At 51.3% G+C, this 5,609-nt stretch overlaps 1 long non-coding RNA gene across 1 annotated transcript; it reads left to right on the top strand.

Moving 5' to 3' along the window:
• The first annotated feature begins 721 nt into the window (after positions 1-721).
• On the top strand, positions 722-2,067 carry LOC125324423. The gene is made up of 3 exons (XR_007202966.1): positions 722-815; positions 1,900-1,902; positions 2,043-2,067. It is a non-coding gene; the product is annotated as an uncharacterized LOC125324423 (long non-coding RNA).
• Positions 2,068-5,609: the final 3,542 nt, after the last annotated feature.

The raw sequence follows: 5,609 nt of genomic DNA, 5'->3' as shown, positions 1-5,609 counted from the left end.
TCTTGCAGCTCCGTTGCCAACCTCCAACAACAGCTCTCAGGGAGAACGGCTGTACTAGTACAAGCCAGTACTGGGCTGCACCTTCGCCTTCCGCTCGAAAGGAACATCAAGCTCAGCGGTGCACCCTGGTATGTACTTCTCTTCTCCACTGTATCCTGCCATCGTGTTCTCCGGAAGTTCGAGACTGAAGGGAAGTGCACTTGCTTCCACGTCCAGCTGGGAGAGGACTAGGCAGCAGCACAAGTAACAGTCCCTGAACTGCCTCCTTCCCAAGGCTAAAAAAAGAATTCAGAAAGCGGGGGAGTGGCAGCCACACTCGTCTTGCAAGCCTGGCGATGCGCAGGCGAGCGCGGTGCTCTGCGGCTTCGTTCTTCTCCTTACCTGCGCTGGACAGAACTGAAGCATTCAGCTTTGGCTCTCTTCAGTGTGTGTATTGCATGCATCCAGAGCGCACTGTGCACAGATTTTCCTCAGCGCTATGTGCAAGCATAGCCTTTCTGCTTTGCAGAGTCCAAACTGTCAGCGTAGCTCTTGCTCAGAGAAATGTGTCAGGAGAGAAGCACTTGCTGGATTAGCCTTTCCCTGGCCAACAGTTTCAACGCAGCACCAGAGTCTTGGTACAAGAAGTGGTAATAAAACACATGTATTGTCCCGGAACAGTTCTATGCCCGAGACGTAGCCGAGAACATTTTCGTTAAGATTCAGGCTACAACGTAGACAGAAGGTGGTGGTACATAGCGCTGAGAGAGAAAGTGCATAGCCCAGGCGTGTTTCGGCAGAAGCAGCAGCATGGAGGGTTTCGCTGCCGGCACTGTGTGCAAGAAGTAGACAACGGTTTGACTCTGGCAGAATGCAAGTGCTACATGGGTACTTAAGAGGATGAAGGACGGCGAAGAGCACCGGGCTGGTGTGTGCATCGCACAGGCTGCAAGAGGAAGCGCGCCTGCCACTCGCTTGTTTGCAGATTCATGTTAGCAGTCGGAAACAGAAAGTTCAACTTGCAGCTACTTGTGCTGCTACCTATTTCTATTCCAGCTTTCCCGGGAAACAATTGCGCTAGGTCTATGCTTCAAGATGCAGAGATGACAGTGGTAGATGCGGCAGAGAAGGGAAGTACAAAGTGCAGCAGATAGTTTCTGTTGCTTTACATGAGGCAAGGGGAAGGTTCAGCCCAGCAGTGGCTTTGACTTCTGGAGCCTTTTTCTTTGGCAGCAGCTGCTGCAAGTGGGCAACGGAACTGCGAGAGTGCATCATGTGAGGGCACATCTCTCTGAGAAAGAAGCTCCTGAGCTGCAGTGTGTTGTGTTCAGATTCAAGAACGCCTTCTTTCTGGACGCGTCCTTCTGGGCGCGCTAGAGCTGCATGGACTCTGCAACACTGCAGGTGTAAGAAACTGTTTCTGGCCAGCTTGTGTGATGGAGTGCAACGGCTGCGCCTTACTCTCTGAAGCAGCCAGACCATTCTCAGCTGAATCTGCTTGTGGAGCAGCTCTTGGCTGGACTTTTGAAATTAGGTATACTCAGCACACTAGCACAGTGCCCAGCTCTTTTATTCTTCACCTTCTGTGCTCTGGAAAGAACGGAAGCCCAGCGATGGCTTTGAGCTGTCCCACTCTTCAGCGTGGATGCTGCATGCATCCACAGTGTTCTGTGCACGGATTTTCCCCAGTTAAGGGTAAAATATTTTTCTTTCTCTTTCACAGATTCCAAACTATCCGTGTAGCTCTCGCTCAGCAAAATGCGTCAGGAGAGAAGCCCTTGCTGGATTAGGCTTTTGCTGGCCAAAACTTTCAACACAGCACCACAATCTGGGAGACGACAAGGAGAAAGGAAGAACATCTTTTCGTCCTGGCACGTTCTTCTGTGTGAGACGTCTATCCGCGCCTTTGCTCCCTGCAAGGCTGTAAGATGCGCTGTGGTACTTGGAAGCAAGAAGGAAGCGGCAGAGGACACCGCGATCAGACGACGTTGTGAGGCTGTAAAGGAAAGAGGAGTACCACTGGAATGTGGTGCAAATACAAGTTTGTAGGTGACAGAGGCAAGCTCTGGGCAAGCTCGTTGACCTAAAACTGTTCTCTGTGCCAGACATAGCTGAGAATCTTTTTGTTAAGATTCAGAGCACAACACAGACAGAATGTAGTACTACCTAGCACTGAGAGAGAAAGTGCATAGCCCAGGCGTGTTTCGGCAGAAGCAGCAGCCTGGAGGGTTTCGCTGCCAGCACCGTGCTCTTTGTGGGAGAAGCAGACAACTGTTCGTCTCCAGCAAAACGGAAGTGTGCCATGCTATGAAGAGCGTAAGAATGAAGGCGCAGAGCACCGAGCTGGTGTGCGAATCGCACAGGCTGCAAGAGGAAGCGTGGCTGTCACTCGCTTGTTTGCAGATTCACTTTAGCAGTCAGAACCAGAAAGTTCAACTTGCGGCTACTTGTGCTGCTACCTATTTCTCTTCCAGCTTTCCCTGGAAAGAATTGCGCTAGGTCTATGCTTGGAGATGCAGAGATGACAGGGTAGATGCGGCGGAGAAGGGAAGTACAGCAGCAGACAATTGCAGCAGACAATTTCTGGTGCTTGACGTGAGGCAAGGGGAAAGTGCAGCCCAGCAGAGGCTTTGACTTCTGGAGCCTTTTTCTTTGGCAGCAGCTGCTGCAAGTGGGCAACGGAACTGCGAGAGTGCATCATGTGAGGGCACATCTCTCTGAGAAAGAAGCTGCCGAGGCGCAGTGTGTTGTGCTCAGTTTCAAGGCTGCTTAGAGAAGGGGGACTTGAAGAACGCCTTCTTTCTGGACGCGTCCTTCTGTGTGCGCTCAAGCTGCGTGGACTCTGCAACACGGCAGGTGTAAGAAACTCTTTCTGGCCAGCTTGTGTGATGGAGTGCAAGGGCTGCGCCTTCCTTTCTGAAGCAGCCAGAGCATTCTCAGCTGCATGTGCTTGTGAAGCAGCTCTTGGCTGGACATTTGAAATTGGCTCCCCTGAGTACATGAGCCCGGTGCCCAGCTGCTTGGTTCTTCGCCTTCTGTGCTCTGGACAGAAGTGAAGCCCAGCGATGGCTTTGAGCTGTCCCACTCTTCAGCGTGGATGCTGCACGCATCCACAGTGTTCTGTGCACGGATTTTCCCCAGTTCGAGTTACAGTCGTTTACTTGCTGTTTCACAGATTCCAAACTATCTGTGTAGCTCTTGCTCAGCCAAATGCTTCAGGATAGTAGCCCTTGCTGGATTAGCCTTTCGCTGGCCAAGACTTTCAACACAGCACCACAATCCGGGCGACAACGAGGGGAAAGGAGGAACATCTTTTCATCCTGGCACGTTCTTCGGTGTGAGACATCTATCCGCGCCTTTGCTCCCTGCAAGGCTGCAAGGTGCGCCGTGGTACTTGGAAGTGAGAAGGAAGGTGCAGAGAGCACCGTGATCTGCCGGCGCTGTGCAGGCTGGAAAGAAAAGAGGAGTACCACTGGAATGTGGTGCAAATATAAGTTTCAAGGCGACGGGGGCAAGCTCTGGGTAAGCTTGTTGACCTAAAACTGTTCTGTGTGTGAGACGTAGCCGAGAATCTTTTCATTAAGATTCAGAGCACAATGCAAACAGAATGTGGTGGTACATAGTGCTGAGAGAGAGAAAGTGCATAGCCCAGGCGTGTTTCGGCAGAAGCAGCAGCATGGAGGGTTTCTCTGCCAGCACCGTGCTCTCTGTGCAAGAAGCAGATGACGGTTTGACTCCAGCAGAATGAAAGCGCGACATGGGTACTAAAGAGGATGAACTACGGCGCAGAGCACCAGGCTCATGCACACAGCGTACAAGCTAAGAGAGGAGCGTGGCTACCACTCGCCTGCCTACCGAATTCACGTTAGCATTGGGAAGGAGGAAGCTCAGCAACAGCTACTTTTAGCTGTGTTGTTACCTATTCCTTTTCCAGCCCTCCCTGGAAACAGTTACGCTTAACTTTAGGCTTCGAGATGCAGAAAACACAGTGGTCGATGCAGAGGAGAAAGAAGTGCAGAGTGCAGCAGGGAGTGGCTTTACGTGAGGCAAGGGGAAGGTGCAGCTCAGCATTGACTTTTTCTTCTAGTTCTTTTCTTCAGAAGAGCAGCTTGCAACTGAGCTGTGAGAGCCAACAATGGGATGGCACATCTGTCAGAGAAGTAGACTACAGTGCTGCAGACTGCTGTGCACAGTCTTAATGCTGCTGTAACTACACGGTACTTTCAGAATGTCTTCTGTCCTGACTCTCCCATCTCTGTGAACTCTAGCTGCTTGAACTTGGCCACACTGAAGGTGTGTGGAAGTGATTGCGCTGCAAGTATCAAGTCTTCCAGAGAAGAAGGAAAGTCAACAAATGCTTTCTTACCTGGCACATCTCTTAGTCCGAACTGCGGCTGGAAATGGTGCGCTGCAAGGGTGGACTTACCCACTTGGAGAGAATGTGATGATGCTCTATATATAGTTGCGAAGGAAAGTGCTGATCACCGGTTTTGCCTAGTTTACAGACTTTAGAGGGACTATGAAGGCCAACACCTTATTCTAGGACTTGTTCTCTGCATGCAGCTGCTGGATGTTTGGAAGGGGTTTGGGATCCGCGAGAGGTGGAGGGTAGGATGCTACATAGAGCTTGAAGGAAAGTGCGTATCTCCAGGACCTTTGATGCAGTTCAGTGGGTTCGAGTCACATGTTGTGCATGTTCATGATGGCACAGAAAAGGTTCTGAAAGAAAGAGGCCGTGCTGGAACTGCCTTTACTTTTGCCGCTTAGAAACTGCACAGCCAACAATGAAAAGATTCCTCTTGCTTCCCCGCTACGCACAGGATCACATTCTTTTATGTCTCCAAGAGGCAGGATGCACAGCGGAGCTCTTCCACCAACTGCTCCCACACGACTGGGGCCACGCCAGCAAAGCGCTTGGCTTTTTCCCCAGCACTGTGAGCGCTCATTGAAACAACCACACGATAGCGCTCTGGACTTGCCAAAGAAGGCCAAGCACCTGGCGCTGCTCGAAATCACCCCAAGGGCAGAGGCAAGTTGCAAACGCCCCTGCACTCAAATCAACGGTGTCAGGACAAAAAGATTTCCCTCATCTTCCCCTTCCAAGAGCAGACTCTTCTTTATGCCACACTCCAAAAGCCAGACAAACCTCTTTGGCCCAAACAAATCTTTTCCCTCTGGCAGAGTCCGCCCTCCAACTTGAAACCATCTGGCAAAAACAGAGCTCAAAACAGTGCCAGCTGAGGAAGCTCTTGCTGCCTACAACTTCAACTGCACCCCTCAAACTAGCAGCACACACGCTGCTCTCAGCACTTTCCTTCTCAGCTCTAGGTACCATCCTAAGCCTTCCCTCTCCCAGAGTCAGGATCCAAAGACAACGGCACCAAGGACTGCTCACACACTAAAGGCACCAGGGAAAAAGGCTCACGAGCTTGGCCTTTGCATTCCCACTGACAGCTGAACAGCTCTAACCCAGAGAACTGCCTGTTGGGAAAAGCCTTTAAAATCCCTAAGAGCACCTCACGTGCACATCCAAACCTGCTTTCCTTGCCAAAGAGAGCAACTACAAGCCCATCTCCAAAGAAACGGCATCCCCTCCTCCAAAATACAACACATCCAGCCACTGATCCACC

This window comes from Corvus hawaiiensis, chromosome 4 (genome assembly GCF_020740725.1).
Source record: "Corvus hawaiiensis isolate bCorHaw1 chromosome 4, bCorHaw1.pri.cur, whole genome shotgun sequence".
Taxonomy (NCBI): Eukaryota; Metazoa; Chordata; class Aves; order Passeriformes; family Corvidae; genus Corvus; species Corvus hawaiiensis.
This window is presented reverse-complemented; position numbering and strand designations above follow the sequence as displayed.